Source organism: Nematostella vectensis, chromosome 4 (genome assembly GCF_932526225.1).
Source record: "Nematostella vectensis chromosome 4, jaNemVect1.1, whole genome shotgun sequence".
NCBI lineage: Eukaryota > Metazoa > Cnidaria > Anthozoa > Actiniaria > Edwardsiidae > Nematostella > Nematostella vectensis.
Window position 1 is genome coordinate 12,598,884 of NC_064037.1, and position 14,899 is coordinate 12,613,782.

A 14,899-nucleotide genomic window follows, 5' to 3' on the forward strand; every position below is an offset into this window, starting at 1 on the left:
GGTTTCTATCATTACCTTTGAAGGAGTTTTTATCATGCCAAAAAAATGTCCGGCCTTTCGTCCCTTCGTGGGCTTGAACCACCAACCTTTCGGTTAACAGCCGAACGCGATAACCGATTGCGCCAAAGAAACTTGGATTTACACTAAATTAAATTCGTTGTATTACATGGTTTCTATCATTTCTATTGAAGGAGTTTTTTATCATGCCAAAAATATACTTTCGTCCCTGGGTTGGCTTTAACCATGAATCTTTCGGTTAACAACCGAACGCGCTAACCGATTGCGCCACAGAGACTTCGATGGACAATAAATTAAATTAGTGGTATTACATGGTTTCTGTCATTACATTTGAAGCAGTTTTATCATGCCAAAAAATATCCTTTCGTCCCTGGGTGGGCTTGAACCACCAACCTTTCGGTTAACAGCCGAACGCGCTAACCGATTGCGCCACAGAGACTTGGATGTGCACTAAATTAAATTCGTGGCATTACATGGTTTCTGTCATTAGTTTTGAAGCAGTTTTTTATCATGCCAAAAAAATACCCTCTCGTTCCTTCGAAGGATTGAACCACCAACCTTTCGGTTAACGGCCGAACGCGCTAACCGATTGCGCCACAGAAACTTGGATTTACACTAAATTAAATTCGTGGTATTACATGGTTTCTATTATTAAATTTAAAGCATATTTCTATCATGCCAAAAAAACATCCTTTCGTCCCTGGGTGGGCTTGAACCACCAACCTTTCGGTTAACAGCCGAACGCGCTAACCGATTGCGCCACAGAGACTTGGATGTACACTAAATTAAATTCGAGGCATTACATGGTTTCTGTCATTACTTTTTAAGCAGTTTTTTATCATGCCAAAAAAATACCCTTTCGTCCCTGGGTGGGCTTGAACCACCAACCTTTCGGTTAACAGCCGAACACGCTAACCGATTGCGCCAAAGAAACTTGGATTATCATTTAATTAAATTCGTGGTATTACATGGTTTCTATCATTACTTTCGAAGGAGTTTTTTATCATGCCAAAAAAATATCCGGCCTTTTGTCCCTTCGTGGGCTTGAACCACCAACCTTTCGGTTAACATCCGAACGCGATAACCGATTGCGCCACAGAAACTTGGATTTACACTAAATTAAATTCGTGGTATTACATGGTTTCTATCATTACTTTTGAAGCAGTTTTTTATCTTGCCAAAAACACATACTTTCGTCCCTGGGTGGGCTTGAACCACCAACCTTTCGGTTAACAGCCGAACGCGCTAACCGATTGCGCCACAGAGACTTGGATGTGCACTAAATTAAATTCGTGGCATTACATGGTTTCTGTCATTAGTTTTGAAGCAGTTTTTTATCAATCCAAAAAAAATACCTTTTCGTCCCTTCGTGGGCTTGAACCACCAACCTTTCGGTTAACGCGCTAACCGATTGCGCCAGAGAAACTTGGATTGACATTCAATTAAATTCGTGGTATTACATGGTATCTATCATTACTTTTGAAGCAGTTTTTTATCATGCCAAAAAAACATACTTTCGTCCCTGGGTGGGCTTGAACCACCAACCTTTCGGTTAACAGCCGAACGCGCTAACCGATCGCCCCACAGAGACTTGGATGTACACTAAATTAAATTCGTGGCATTACATGGTTTCTGTCATTACTTTTTAAGCAGTTTTTTATCATTCCAAAAAAAACATCCTTTCGTCCCTGGGTGGGCTTGAACCACCAACCTTTCGGTTAACAGCCGAACGCGCTAACCGATTGCGCCACAGAGACTTGGATGTACACTAAATTAAATTCGTGGCATTACATGGTTTCTGTCATTACTTTTTAAGCAGTTTTTTATCATGCCAAAAAAATACCCTTTCGTCCCTTCGTTGGCTTGAACCACCAACCTTTCGGTTAACAGCCGAACGCGCTAACCGATTGCGCCAGAGAAACTTGGATTGCCATTAAATTAAATTCGTGGTATTACATGGTTTCTATCATTACCTTTGAAGGAGTTTTTTATCATGCCAAAAAAATATCCGGCCTTTCGTCCCTACGTGGGCTTGAACCACCAACCTTTCGGTTAACAGCCGAACGCGATAACCGATTGCGCCATAGAAACTTGGATTTACACTAAATTAAATTCGTTGTATTACATGGTTTCTATCATTTCTATTGAAGGAGTTTGTTATCATGCCAAAAATATACTTTCGTCCCTGGGTTGGCTTTAACCATGAATCTTTCGGTTAACAACCGAACGCGCTAACCGATTGCGCCACAGAGACTTCGATGGACAATAAATTAAATTAGTGGTATTACATGGTTTCTGTCATTACATTTGAAGCAGTTTTATCATGCCAAAAAATATCCTTTCGTCCCTGGGTGGGCTTGAACCACCAACCTTTCGGTTAACAGCCGAACGCGCTAACCGATTGCGCCACAGAGACTTGGATGTGCACTAAATTAAATTCGTGGCATTACATGGTTTCTGTCATTAGTTTTGAAGCAGTTTTTTATCATGCCAAAAAAAATACCCTCTCGTTCCTTCGAAGGATTGAACCACCAACCTTTCGGTTAACGGCCGAACGCGCTAACCGATTGCGCCACAGAAACTTGGATTTACACTAAATTAAATTCGTGGTATTACATGGTTTATATTATTAAATTTAAAGCATATTTCTATCATGCCAAAAAAACATCCTTTCGTCCCTGGGTGGGCTTGAACCACCAACCTTTCGGTTAACAGCCGAACGCGCTAACCGATTGCGCCACAGAGACTTGGATGTACACTAAACTAAATTCGAGGCATTACATGGTTTCTGTCATTACTTTTTAAGCAGTTTTTTATCATGCCAAAAAAATACCCTTTCGTCCCTGGGTGGGCTTGAACCACCAACCTTTCGGTTAACAGCCGAACACGCTAACCGATTGCGCCAGAGAAACTTGGATTATCATTTAATTAAATTCGTGGTATTACATGGTTTCTATCATTACTTTCGAAGGAGTTTTTTATCATGCCAAAAAAATATCCGGCCTTTTGTCCCTTCGTGGGCTTGAACCACCAACCTTTCGGTTAACAGCCGAACGCGATAACCGATTGCGCCACAGAAACTTGGATTTACACTAAATTAAATTCGTGGTATTACATGGTTTCTATCATTACTTTTGAAGCAGTTTTTTATCTTGCCAAAAACACATACTTTCGTCCCTGGGTGGGCTTGAACCACCAACCTTTCGGTTAACAGCCGAACGCGCTAACCGATTGCGCCACAGAGACTTGGATGTGCACTAAATTAAATTCGTGGCATTACATGGTTTCTGTCATTAGTTTTGAAGCAGTTTTTTATCAATCCAAAAAAAATACCTTTTCGTCCCTTCGTGGGCTTGAACCACCAACCTTTCGGTTAACGCGCTAACCGATTGCGCCAGAGAAACTTGGATTGACATTTAATTAAATTCGTGGTATTACATGGTTTCTATCATTACTTTTGAAGCAGTTTTTTATCATGCCAAAAAAACATACTTTCGTCCCTGGGTGGGCTTGAACCACCAACCTTTCGGTTAACAGCCGAACGCGCTAACCGATCGCCCCACAGAGACTTGGATGTACACTAAATTAAATTCGTGGCATTACATGGTTTCTGTCATTACTTTTTAAGCAGTTTTTTATCATTCCAAAAAAAAACATCCTTTCGTCCCTGGGTGGGCTTGAACCACCAACCTTTCGGTTAACAGCCGAACGCGCTAACCGATTGCGCCACAGAGACTTGGATGTACACTAAATTAAATTCGTGGCATTACATGAATTCTGTCATTACTTTTTAAGCAGTTTTTTATCATGCCAAAAAAATACCCTTTCGTCCCTTCGTTGGCTTGAACCACCAACCTTTCGGTTAACAGCCGAACGCGCTAACCGATTGCGCCAGAGAAACTTGGATTGCCATTAAATTAAATTCGTGGTATTACATGGTTTCTATCATTACCTTTGAAGGAGTTTTTTATCATGCCAAAAAAATATCCGGCCTTTCGTCCCTACGTGGGCTTGAACCACCAACCTTTCGGTTAACAGCCGAACGCGATAACCGATTGCGCCATAGAAACTTGGATTTACACTAAATTAAATTCGTTGTATTACATGGTTTCTATCATAACTATTGAAGGAGTTTTTTTATCATGCCAAAAAAATACCCTCTCGTTCCTTCGAAGGATTGTACCACCAACCTTTCGGTTAACGGCCGAACGCGCTAACCGATTGCGCCACAGAAACTTGGATTTACACTAAATTAAATTCGTGGTATTACATGGTTTCTATTATTAAATTTAAAGCATATTTCTATCATGCCAAAAAAACATCCTTTCGTCCCTGGGTGGGCTTGAACCACCAACCTTTCGGTTAACAGCCGAACGCGCTAACCGATTGCGCCACAGAGACTTGGATGTACACTAAATTAAATTCGAGGCATTACATGGTTTCTCATTACTTTTTAAGCAGTTTTTTATCATGCCAAAAAAATACCCTTTCGTCCCTGGGTGGGCTTGAACCACCAACCTTTCGGTTAACAGCCGAACACGCTAACCGATTGCGCCAGAGAAACTTGGATTATCATTTAATTAAATTCGTGGTATTACATGGTTTCTATCATTACTTTTGAAGGAGTTTTTTATCATGCCAAAAAAATATCCGGCCTTTTGTCCCTTCGTGGGCTTGAACCACCAACCTTTCGGTTAACAGCCGAACGCGATAACCGATTGCGCCACAGAAACTTGGATTTACACTAAATTAAATTCGTGGTATTACATGGTTTCTATCATTACTTTTGAAGCAGTTTTTTATCTTGCCAAAACACATACTTTCGTCCCTGGGTGGGCTTGAACCACCAACCTTTCGGTTAAAAGCCGAACGCGCTAACCGATTGCGCCACAAAGACTTGGATGTGCACTAAATTAAATTCGTGGCATTACATGGTTTCTGTCATTAGTTTTGAAGCAGTTTTTTATCAATCCAAAAAAAATACCTTTTCGTCCCTTCGTGGGCTTGAACCACCAACCTTTCGGTTAACGCGCTAACCGATTGCGCCAGAGAAACTTGGATTGACATTCAATTAAATTCGTGGTATTACAAGGTTTCTATCATTACTTTTGAAGCAGTTTTTTATCATGCCAAAAAAACATACTTTCGTCCCTGGGTGGGCTTGAACCACCAACCTTTCGGTTAACAGCCGAACGCGCTAACCGATCGCCCCACAGAGACTTGGATGTACACTAAATTAAATTCGTGGCATTACATGGTTTCTGTCATTACTTTTTAAGCAGTTTTTTATCATGCCAAAAAAATACCCTTTCGTCCCTTCGTTGGCTTGAACCACCAACCTTTCGGTTAACAGCCGAACGCGCTAACCGATTGCGCCAGAGAAACTTGGATTGCCATTAAATTAAATTCGTGGTATTACATGGTTTCTATCATTACCTTTGAAGGAGTTTTTTATCATGCCAAAAAAATATCCGGCCTTTCGTCCCTACGTGGGCTTGAACCACCAACCTTTCGGTTAACAGCCGAACGCGATAACCGATTGCGCCATAGAAACTTGGATTTACACTAAATTAAATTCGTTGTATTACATGGTTTCTATCATTTCTATTGAAGGAGTTTGTTATCATGCCAAAAATATACTTTCGTCCCTGGGTTGGCTTTAACCATGAATCTTTCGGTTAACAACCGAACGCGCTAACCGATTGCGCCACAGAGACTTCGATGGACAATAAATTAAATTAGTGGTATTACATGGTTTCTGTCATTACATTTGAAGCAGTTTTATCATGCCAAAAAATATCCTTTCGTCCCTGGGTGGGCTTGAACCACCAACCTTTCGGTTAACAGCCGAACGCGCTAACCGATTGCGCCACAGAGACTTGGATGTGCACTAAATTAAATTCGTGGCATTACATGGTTTCTGTCATTAGTTTTGAAGCAGTTTTTTTATCATGCCAAAAAAATACCCTCTTGTTCCTTCGAAGGATTGAACCACCAACCTTTCGGTTAACGGCCGAACGCGCTAACCGATTGCGCCACAGAAACTTGGATTTACACTAAATTAAATTCGTGGTATTACATGGTTTCTATTATTAAATTTAAAGCATATTTCTATCATGCCAAAAAAACATCCTTTCGTCCCTGGGTGGGCTTGAACCACCAACCTTTCGGTTAACAGCCGAACGCGCTAACCGATTGCGCCACAGAGACTTGGATGTACACTAAACTAAATTCGAGGCATTACATGGTTTCTGTCATTACTTTTTAAGCAGTTTTTTATCATGCCAAAAAAATACCCTTTCGTCCCTGGGTGGGCTTGAACCACCAACCTTTCGGTTAACAGCCGAACACGCTAACCGATTGCGCCAGAGAAACTTGGATTATCATTTAATTAAATTCGTGGTATTACATGGTTTCTATCATTACTTTCGAAGGAGTTTTTTATCATGCCAAAAAAATATCCGGCCTTTTGTCCCTTCGTGGGCTTGAACCACCAACCTTTCGGTTAACAGCCGAACGCGATAACCGATTGCGCCACAGAAACTTGGATTTACACTAAATTAAATTCGTGGTATTACATGGTTTCTATCATTACTTTTGAAGCAGTTTTTTATCTTGCCAAAAACACATACTTTTGTCCCTGGGTGGGCTTGAACCACCAACCTTTCGGTTAACAGCCGAACGCGCTAACCGATTGCGCCACAGAGACTTGGATGTGCACTAAATTAAATTCGTGGCATTACATGGTTTCTGTCATTAGTTTTGAAGCAGTTTTTTATCAATCCAAAAAAAATACCTTTTCGTCCCTTCGTGGGCTTGAACCACCAACCTTTCGGTTAACGCGCTAACCGATTGCGCCAGAGAAACTTGGATTGACATTCAATTAAATTCGTGGTATTACATGGTTTCTATCATTACTTTTGAAGCAGTTTTTTTATCATGCCAAAAAAACATACTTTCGTCCCTGGGTGGGCTTGAACCACCAACCTTTCGGTTAACAGCCGAACGCGCTAACCGATCGCCCCACAGAGACTTGGATGTACACTAAATTAAATTCGTGGCATTACATGGTTTCTGTCATTACTTTTTAAGCAGTTTTTTATCATTCCAAAAAAAACATCCTTTCGTCCCTGGGTGGGCTTGAACCACCAACCTTTCGGTTAACAGCCGAACGCGCTAACCGATTGCGCCACAGAGACTTGGATGTACACTAAATTAAATTCGTGGCATTACATGGTTTCTGTCATTACTTTTTAAGCAGTTTTTTATCATGCCAAAAAAATACCCTTTCGTCCCTTCGTTGGCTTGAACCACCAACCTTTCGGTTAACAGCCGAACGCGCTAACCGATTGCGCCAGAGAAACTTGGATTGCCATTAAATTAAATTCGTGGTATTACATGGTTTCTATCATTACCTTTGAAGGAGTTTTTTATCATGCCAAAAAAATATCCGGCCTTTCGTCCCTACGTGGGCTTGAACCACCAACCTTTCGGTTAACAGCCGAACGCGATAACCGATTGCGCCATAGAAACTTGGATTTACACTAAATTAAATTCGTTGTATTACATGGTTTCTATCATAACTATTGAAGGAGTTTTTTTATCATGCCAAAAAAATACCCTCTCGTTCCTTCGAAGGATTGAACCACCAACCTTTCGGTTAACGGCCGAACGCGCTAACCGATTGCGCCACAGAAACTTGGATTTACACTAAATTAAATTCGTGGTATTACATGGTTTCTATTATTAAATTTAAAGCATATTTCTATCATGCCAAAAAAACATCCTTTCGTCCCTGGGTGGGCTTGAACCACCAACCTTTCGGTTAACAGCCGAACGCGCTAACCGATTGCGCCACAGAGACTTGGATGTACACTAAATTAAATTCGAGGCATTACATGGTTTCTGTCATTACTTTTTAAGCAGTTTTTTATCATGCCAAAAAAATACCCTTTCGTCCCTGGGTGGGCTTGAACCACCAACCTTTCGGTTAACAGCCGAACACGCTAACCGATTGCGCCAGAGAAACTTGGATTATCATTTAATTAAATTCGTGGTATTACATGGTTTCTATCATTACTTTTGAAGGAGTTTTTTATCATGCCAAAAAAATATCCGGCCTTTTGTCCCTTCGTGGGCTTGAACCACCAACCTTTCGGTTAACAGCCGAACGCGATAACCGATTGCGCCACAGAAACTTGGATTTACACTAAATTAAATTCGTGGTATTACATGGTTTCTATCATTACTTTTGAATCAGTTTTTTATCTTGCCAAAAACACATACTTTCGTCCCTGGGTGGGCTTGAACCACCAACCTTTCGGTTAACAGCCGAACGCGCTAACCGATTGCGCCACAGAGACTTGGATGTGCACTAAATTAAATTCGTGGCATTACATGGTTTCTGTCATTAGTTTTGAAGCAGTTTTTTATCAATCCAAAAAAAATACCTTTTCGTCCCTTCGTGGGCTTGAACCACCAACCTTTCGGTTAACGCGCTAACCGATTGCGCCAGAGAAACTTGGATTGACATTCAATTAAATTCGTGGTATTACATGGTTTCTATCATTACTTTTGAAGCAGTTTTTTATCATGCCAAAAAAACATACTTTCGTCCCTGGGTGGGCTTGAACCACCAACCTTTCGGTTAACAGCCGAACGCGCTAACCGATCGCCCCACAGAGACTTGGATGTACACTAAATTAAATTCGTGGCATTACATGGTTTCTGTCATTACTTTTTAAGCAGTTTTTTATCATTCCAAAAAAAACATCCTTTCGTCCCTGGGTGGGCTTGAACCACCAACCTTTCGGTTAACAGCCGAACGCGCTAACCGATTGCGCCACAGAGACTTGGATGTACACTAAATTAAATTCGTGGCATTACATGGTTTCTGTCATTACTTTTTAAGCAGTTTTTTATCATGCCAAAAAAATACCCTTTCGTCCCTGGGTGGGCTTGAACCACCAACCTTTCGGTTAACAGCCGAACGCGATAACCGATTGCGCCATAGAAACTTGGATTTACACTAAATTAAATTCGTTGTATTACATGGTTTCTATCATAACTATTGAAGGAGTTTTTTTATCATGCCAAAAATATACTTTCGTCCCTGGGTTGGCTTTAACCATGAATCTTTCGGTTAACAACCGAACGCGCTAACCGATTGCGCCACAGAGACTTCGATGGACAATAAATTAAAGTAGTGGTATTACATGGTTTCTGTCATTACATTTGAAGCAGTTTTATCATGCCAAAAAAATATCCTTTCGTCCCTGGGTGGGCTTGAACCACCAACCTTTCGGTTAACAGCCGAACGCGCTAACCGATTGCGCCCCAGAGACTTGGATGTGCACTAAATTAAATTCGTGGCATTACATGGTTTCTGTCATTAGTTTTGAAGCAGTTTTTTATCATGCCAAAAAAATTCCCCTTTCGGTCCTTCGAAGGATTGAACCACCAACCTTTCGGTTAACGGCCGAACGCGCTAACCAATTGCGCCACAGAAACTTGGATTTACACTAAATGAAATTCGTGGTATTACATGGTTTCTATTATTAAATTTAAAACATATTTCTATCATGCCAAAAAAACATCCTTTCGTCCCTGGGTGGGCTTGAACCACCAACCTTTCGGTTAACAGCCGAACGCGCTAACCGATTGCGCCACAGAGACTTGGATGTACACTAAATTAAATTCGTGGTATTACATGGTTTCTATCATTATTTTCGAAGGAGTTTTTTATCATGCCAAAAAAATATCCGGCCTTTCGTCCCTTCGTGGGCTTGAACCACCAACCTTTCGGTTAACAGCCGAACGCGATAACCGATTGCGCCACAGAAACTTGGATTTACACTAAATTAAATTCGTGGTATTACATGGTTTCTATCATTACATTTGAAGCATTTTATATCATGCCAAAAAAATATCCTTTCGTCCCTGGGTGGGCTTGAACCACCGACCTTTTGGTTAACAGCCGAACGCGCTAACCGATTGCGCCACAGAGACTTGGATGTGCACTAAATTACATTCGTGGCATTACATGGTTTCTGTCATTAGTTTTGAAGCAGTTTTTTATCATGCCAAAAAAATACCCTTTCGTCCCTGGGTGGGCTTGAACCACCAACCTTTCGGTTAACAGCCGAACACGCTAACCGATTGCGCCCGAGAAACTTGGATTTACATTCAATTAAATTCGTGGTATTACATGGTTTCTATCATTACTTTCGAAGGAGTTTTTTATCATGCCAAAAAAATATCCGGCCTTTCGTCCCTTCGTGGGCTTGAACAACCAACCTTTCGGTTAACAGCCGAACGCGATAACCGATTGCGCCACAGAAACTTGGATTTACACTAAATTAAATTCGTGGTATTACATGGTTTCTATCATTACTTTTGAAGCAGTTTTTTATCATGCCAAAAAAACATACTTTCGTCCCTGGGTGGGCTTGAGCCACCAACCTTTCGGATAACAGCCGAACGCGCTAACCGATTGCGCCACAGAAACTTGGATTGACACTAAATTAAATTAGTGGTATTACATGGTTTCTGTTATTACATTTGAAGGAGTTTTTTTATCATGCCAAAAAAAATATCCTGTCGTCGTTGGGTGGGCTTGAACCACCAACCTTTTGGTTAACAGCCGAACGCGCTAACCGATTGCGCCACAGAGACTTGGATGTGCACTAAATTAAATTCGTGGCATTACATCGTTTCTGTCATTAGTTTTGAAGCAGTTTTTTATCATGCCAAAAAAAATACCTTTTCGTCCCTTCGTGGGCTTGAACCACCAACCTTTCGGTTAACGCGCTAACCGATTGCGCCAGAGAAACTTGGATTGACATTCAATTAAATTCGTGGTATTACATGGTTTCTATCATTACTTTTGAAGCAGTTTTTTATCATGCCAAAAAAACATACTTTCGTCCCTGGGTGGGCTTGAACCACCAACCTTTCGGTTAACAGCCGAACGCGCTAACCGATCGCCTCACAGAGACTTGGATGTACACTAAATTAAATTCGTGGCATTACATGGTTTCTGTCATTACTTTTTAAGCAGTTTTTTATCATTCCTAAAAAAACATCCTTTCGTCCCTGGGTGGATATGAACCACCAACCTTTCGGTTAACAGCCGAACGCGCTAACCGATTGCGCCACAGAGACTTGGATGTACACTAAATTAAATTCGTGGCATTACATGGTTTCTGTCATTACTTTTTAAGCAGTTTTTTATCATGCCAAAAAAATACCCTTTCGTCCCTGGGTGGGCTTGAACCACCAACCTTTCGGTTAACAGCCAAACACGCTAACCGATTGCGCCAGAGAAACTTGGATTTACATTCAATTAAATTCGTGGTATTACATGGTTTCTATCATTACTTTCGAAGGAGTTTTTTATCATGCCAAAAAAATATCCGGCCTTTCGTCCCTTCGTGGGCTTGAACAACCAACCTTTCGGTTAACAGCCGAACGCGATAACCGATTGCGCCACAGAAACTTGGATTTACACTAAATTAAATTCGTGGTATTACATGGTTTCTATCATTACTTTTGAAGCAGTTTTTTATCATGCCAAAAAAACATACTTTCGTCCCTGGGTGGGCTTGAACCACCAACCTTTCGGTTAACAGCCGAACGCGCTAACCGATTGCGCCACAGAAACTTGGATTGACACTAAATTAAATTCGTGGTATTACATGGTTTCTATCATTACTATTGAAGGAGTTTTTTTATCATGCCAAAAAAAATATCCTTTCGTCCCTGGGTGGGCTTGAACCACCAACCTTCCGGTTAACAGCCGAACGCGCTAACCGATTGCGCCACAGAGACTTTGATAGACACTAAATTAAATTAGTGGTATTACATGGTTTCTGTTATTACATTTGAAGCAGTTTTATCATGCCAAAAAAATATCCTGTCGTCCCTGGGTGGGCTTGAACCACCAACCTTTTGGTTAACAGCCGAACGCGCTAACCGATTGCGCCACAGAGACTTGGATGTGCACTAAATTAAATTCGTGGCATTACATCGTTTCTGTCATTAGTTTTGAAGCAGTTTTTTATCATGCCAAAAAAAATACCTTTTCGTCCCTTCGTGGGCTTGAACCACCAACCTTTCGGTTAACGCGCTAACCGATTGCGCCAGAGAAACTTGGATTGACATTCAATTAAATTCGTGGTATTACATGGTTTCTATCATTACTTTTGAAGCAGTTTTTTATCATGCCAAAAAAACATACTTTCGTCCCTGGGTGGGCTTGAACCACCAACCTTTCGGTTAACAGCCGAACGCGCTAACCGATCGCCCCACAGAGACTTGGATGTACACTAAATTAAATTCGTGGCATTACATGGTTTCTGTCATTACTTTTTAAGCAGTTTTTTATCATTCCTAAAAAAACATTCTTTCGTCCCTGGGTGGGCTTGAACCACCCACCTTTTTGTTAACAGCCGAACGCGCTAACCGATTGCAACACAGAGACTTGGATGTACACTAAACTAAATTCGTGGCATTAAATGGTTTCTGTCATTACTTTTGAAGCAGTTTTTTATCATGCCAAAAAAAATACCCTTTTGTCCCTGGGTGGGCTTGAACCACCAACGTTTCGGTTAACAGCCGAACGCGCTAACCGATTGCGCCACAGAAACCTGGATTGACACTAAATTAAATTCGTGGTATTACATGGTTTCTATCATTACTATTGCAGGAGATTTTTTATCATGCCAAAAAAATATCTTTTCGTCCCTGGGTGGGCTTGAACCACCAACCTTTCGGTTAACAGCCGAACGCGCTAACCGATTGCGCCACAGAGACTTGGATGTACACTAAATTAAATTCGTGGCATTACATGGTTTCTGTCATTACTTTTTAAGCATTTTTTTATCATGCCAAAAAAATACCCTTTCGTCCCTTCGTGGGCTTGAACCACCAACCTTTCGGTTAACAGCCGAACGCGCTAACCGATTGCGCCAGAGAAACTTGGATTGACATTCAATTAAATTCGTGGTATTACATGGGTTCTATCATTACTTTTGAAGCAGTTTTTTATCATGCCAAAAAAACATACTTTCGTCCCTGGGTGGGCTTGAACCACCAACCTTTCGGTTAACAGCCGAACGCGCTAACCGATTGCGCCACAGAGACTTGGATGTACACTAAATTAAATTCGTGGCATTACATGGTTTCTGTCATTACTTTTTAAGCAGTTTTTTATCATGCCAAAAAAATACCCTTTCGTCCCTTCGTGGGCTTGAACCACCAACCTTTCGGTTAACAGCCGAACGCGCTAACCGATTGCGCCAGAGAAACTTGGATTGACATTAAATTAAATTCGTGGTATTACATGGTTTCTATCATTACTTTTGAAGCAGTTTTTTATCATGCCAAAAAAACATACTTTCGTCCCTGGGTGGGCTTGAACCACCAACCTTTCGGTTAACAGCCGAACGCGCTAACCGATCGCCCCACAGAGACTTGGATGTACACTAAATTAAATTCGTGGCATTACATGGTTTCTGTCATTACTTTTTAAGCAGTTTTTTATCATTCCTAAAAAAACATCCTTTCGTCCCTGGGTGGATATGAACCACCAACCTTTCGGTTAACAGCCGAACGCGCTAACCGATTGCGCCACAGAGACTTGGATGTACACTAAATTAAATTCGTGGCATTACATGGTTTCTGTCATTACTTTTTAAGCAGTTTTTTATCATGCCAAAAAAATACCCTTTCGTCCCTGGGTGGGCTTGAACCACCAACCTTTCGGTTAACAGCCAAACACGCTAACCGATTGCGCCAGAGAAACTTGGATTTACATTCAATTAAATTCGTGGTATTACATGGTTTCTATCATTACTTTCGAAGGAGTTTTTTATCATGCCAAAAAAATATCCGGCCTTTCGTCCCTTCGTGGGCTTGAACAACCAACCTTTCGGTTAACAGCCGAACGCGATAACCGATTGCGCCACAGAAACTTGGATTTACACTAAATTAAATTCGTGGTATTACATGGTTTCTATCATTACTTTTGAAGCAGTTTTTTATCATGCCAAAAAAACATACTTTCGTCCCTGGGTGGGCTTGAACCACCAACCTTTCGGTTAACAGCCGAACGCGCTAACCGATTGCGCCACAGAAACTTGGATTGACACTAAATTAAATTCGTGGTATTACATGGTTTCTATCATTACTATTGAAGGAGTTTTTTTATCATGCCAAAAAAAATATCCTTTCGTCCCTGGGTGGGCTTGAACCACCAACCTTCCGGTTAACAGCCGAACGCGCTAACCGATTGCGCCACAGAGACTTTGATAGACACTAAATTAAATTAGTGGTATTACATGGTTTCTGTTATTACATTTGAAGCAGTTTTATCATGCCAAAAAAATATCCTGTCGTCCCTGGGTGGGCTTGAACCACCAACCTTTTGGTTAACAGCCGAACGCGCTAACCGATTGCGCCACAGAGACTTGGATGTGCACTAAATTAAATTCGTGGCATTACATCGTTTCTGTCATTAGTTTTGAAGCAGTTTTTTATCATGCCAAAAAAAATACCTTTTCGTCCCTTCGTGGGCTTGAACCACCAACCTTTCGGTTAACGCGCTAACCGATTGCGCCAGAGAAACTTGGATTGACATTCAATTAAATTCGTGGTATTACATGGTTTCTATCATTACTTTTGAAGCAGTTTTTTATCATGCCAAAAAAACATACTTTCGTCCCTGGGTGGGCTTGAACCACCAACCTTTCGGTTAACAGCCGAACGCGCTAACCGATCGCCCCACAGAGACTTGGATGTACACTAAATTAAATTCGTGGCATTACATGGTTTCTGTCATTACTTTTTAAGCAGTTTTTTATCATTCCTAAAAAAACATCCT

At 41.1% G+C, this 14,899-nt stretch overlaps 32 non-coding genes across 32 annotated transcripts; all 32 read right to left on the reverse strand.

Annotated features, from left to right (window-relative positions):
- Positions 1 to 383: 383 nt before the first annotated feature.
- Positions 384 to 457, reverse strand: Trnan-guu. Its single transcript has one exon. It is a non-coding gene; the product is annotated as a tRNA-Asn (tRNA).
- A 256-nt stretch (positions 458 to 713) lies between these two features.
- Positions 714 to 787, reverse strand: Trnan-guu. The gene has a single exon. It is a non-coding gene; the product is annotated as a tRNA-Asn (tRNA).
- Positions 788 to 1,212: 425 nt separating this feature from the next.
- Trnan-guu lies at positions 1,213 to 1,286 on the reverse strand. The gene has a single exon. It is a non-coding gene; the product is annotated as a tRNA-Asn (tRNA).
- Positions 1,287 to 1,701: 415 nt separating this feature from the next.
- On the reverse strand, positions 1,702 to 1,775 carry Trnan-guu. Its single transcript has one exon. It is a non-coding gene; the product is annotated as a tRNA-Asn (tRNA).
- A 585-nt stretch (positions 1,776 to 2,360) lies between these two features.
- Positions 2,361 to 2,434, reverse strand: Trnan-guu. Its single transcript has one exon. It is a non-coding gene; the product is annotated as a tRNA-Asn (tRNA).
- Positions 2,435 to 2,691: 257 nt separating this feature from the next.
- Trnan-guu lies at positions 2,692 to 2,765 on the reverse strand. Its single transcript has one exon. It is a non-coding gene; the product is annotated as a tRNA-Asn (tRNA).
- Positions 2,766 to 3,190: 425 nt separating this feature from the next.
- Positions 3,191 to 3,264, reverse strand: Trnan-guu. Its single transcript has one exon. It is a non-coding gene; the product is annotated as a tRNA-Asn (tRNA).
- Positions 3,265 to 3,680: 416 nt separating this feature from the next.
- On the reverse strand, positions 3,681 to 3,754 carry Trnan-guu. The gene has a single exon. It is a non-coding gene; the product is annotated as a tRNA-Asn (tRNA).
- Positions 3,755 to 4,345: 591 nt separating this feature from the next.
- Positions 4,346 to 4,419, reverse strand: Trnan-guu. The gene has a single exon. It is a non-coding gene; the product is annotated as a tRNA-Asn (tRNA).
- A 422-nt stretch (positions 4,420 to 4,841) lies between these two features.
- Trnan-guu lies at positions 4,842 to 4,915 on the reverse strand. Its single transcript has one exon. It is a non-coding gene; the product is annotated as a tRNA-Lys (tRNA).
- A 908-nt stretch (positions 4,916 to 5,823) lies between these two features.
- On the reverse strand, positions 5,824 to 5,897 carry Trnan-guu. The gene has a single exon. It is a non-coding gene; the product is annotated as a tRNA-Asn (tRNA).
- A 257-nt stretch (positions 5,898 to 6,154) lies between these two features.
- Trnan-guu lies at positions 6,155 to 6,228 on the reverse strand. The gene has a single exon. It is a non-coding gene; the product is annotated as a tRNA-Asn (tRNA).
- Positions 6,229 to 6,653: 425 nt separating this feature from the next.
- Positions 6,654 to 6,727, reverse strand: Trnan-guu. The gene has a single exon. It is a non-coding gene; the product is annotated as a tRNA-Asn (tRNA).
- A 416-nt stretch (positions 6,728 to 7,143) lies between these two features.
- Positions 7,144 to 7,217, reverse strand: Trnan-guu. The gene has a single exon. It is a non-coding gene; the product is annotated as a tRNA-Asn (tRNA).
- Positions 7,218 to 7,808: 591 nt separating this feature from the next.
- Positions 7,809 to 7,882, reverse strand: Trnan-guu. Its single transcript has one exon. It is a non-coding gene; the product is annotated as a tRNA-Asn (tRNA).
- Positions 7,883 to 8,307: 425 nt separating this feature from the next.
- On the reverse strand, positions 8,308 to 8,381 carry Trnan-guu. Its single transcript has one exon. It is a non-coding gene; the product is annotated as a tRNA-Asn (tRNA).
- A 415-nt stretch (positions 8,382 to 8,796) lies between these two features.
- Trnan-guu lies at positions 8,797 to 8,870 on the reverse strand. Its single transcript has one exon. It is a non-coding gene; the product is annotated as a tRNA-Asn (tRNA).
- Positions 8,871 to 9,288: 418 nt separating this feature from the next.
- On the reverse strand, positions 9,289 to 9,362 carry Trnan-guu. Its single transcript has one exon. It is a non-coding gene; the product is annotated as a tRNA-Asn (tRNA).
- Positions 9,363 to 9,619: 257 nt separating this feature from the next.
- Positions 9,620 to 9,693, reverse strand: Trnan-guu. The gene has a single exon. It is a non-coding gene; the product is annotated as a tRNA-Asn (tRNA).
- Positions 9,694 to 9,952: 259 nt separating this feature from the next.
- Positions 9,953 to 10,026, reverse strand: Trnan-guu. Its single transcript has one exon. It is a non-coding gene; the product is annotated as a tRNA-Asn (tRNA).
- Positions 10,027 to 10,451: 425 nt separating this feature from the next.
- On the reverse strand, positions 10,452 to 10,525 carry Trnan-guu. The gene has a single exon. It is a non-coding gene; the product is annotated as a tRNA-Asn (tRNA).
- Positions 10,526 to 11,107: 582 nt separating this feature from the next.
- Trnan-guu lies at positions 11,108 to 11,181 on the reverse strand. Its single transcript has one exon. It is a non-coding gene; the product is annotated as a tRNA-Asn (tRNA).
- A 425-nt stretch (positions 11,182 to 11,606) lies between these two features.
- Trnan-guu lies at positions 11,607 to 11,680 on the reverse strand. The gene has a single exon. It is a non-coding gene; the product is annotated as a tRNA-Asn (tRNA).
- A 93-nt stretch (positions 11,681 to 11,773) lies between these two features.
- Trnan-guu lies at positions 11,774 to 11,847 on the reverse strand. Its single transcript has one exon. It is a non-coding gene; the product is annotated as a tRNA-Asn (tRNA).
- An 89-nt stretch (positions 11,848 to 11,936) lies between these two features.
- On the reverse strand, positions 11,937 to 12,010 carry Trnan-guu. Its single transcript has one exon. It is a non-coding gene; the product is annotated as a tRNA-Asn (tRNA).
- Positions 12,011 to 12,591: 581 nt separating this feature from the next.
- Trnan-guu lies at positions 12,592 to 12,665 on the reverse strand. The gene has a single exon. It is a non-coding gene; the product is annotated as a tRNA-Asn (tRNA).
- Positions 12,666 to 12,757: 92 nt separating this feature from the next.
- Positions 12,758 to 12,831, reverse strand: Trnan-guu. Its single transcript has one exon. It is a non-coding gene; the product is annotated as a tRNA-Asn (tRNA).
- Positions 12,832 to 13,087: 256 nt separating this feature from the next.
- On the reverse strand, positions 13,088 to 13,161 carry Trnan-guu. Its single transcript has one exon. It is a non-coding gene; the product is annotated as a tRNA-Asn (tRNA).
- A 422-nt stretch (positions 13,162 to 13,583) lies between these two features.
- Trnan-guu lies at positions 13,584 to 13,657 on the reverse strand. Its single transcript has one exon. It is a non-coding gene; the product is annotated as a tRNA-Asn (tRNA).
- Positions 13,658 to 14,082: 425 nt separating this feature from the next.
- On the reverse strand, positions 14,083 to 14,156 carry Trnan-guu. Its single transcript has one exon. It is a non-coding gene; the product is annotated as a tRNA-Asn (tRNA).
- A 93-nt stretch (positions 14,157 to 14,249) lies between these two features.
- On the reverse strand, positions 14,250 to 14,323 carry Trnan-guu. The gene has a single exon. It is a non-coding gene; the product is annotated as a tRNA-Asn (tRNA).
- An 89-nt stretch (positions 14,324 to 14,412) lies between these two features.
- Trnan-guu lies at positions 14,413 to 14,486 on the reverse strand. Its single transcript has one exon. It is a non-coding gene; the product is annotated as a tRNA-Asn (tRNA).
- Positions 14,487 to 14,899: the final 413 nt, after the last annotated feature.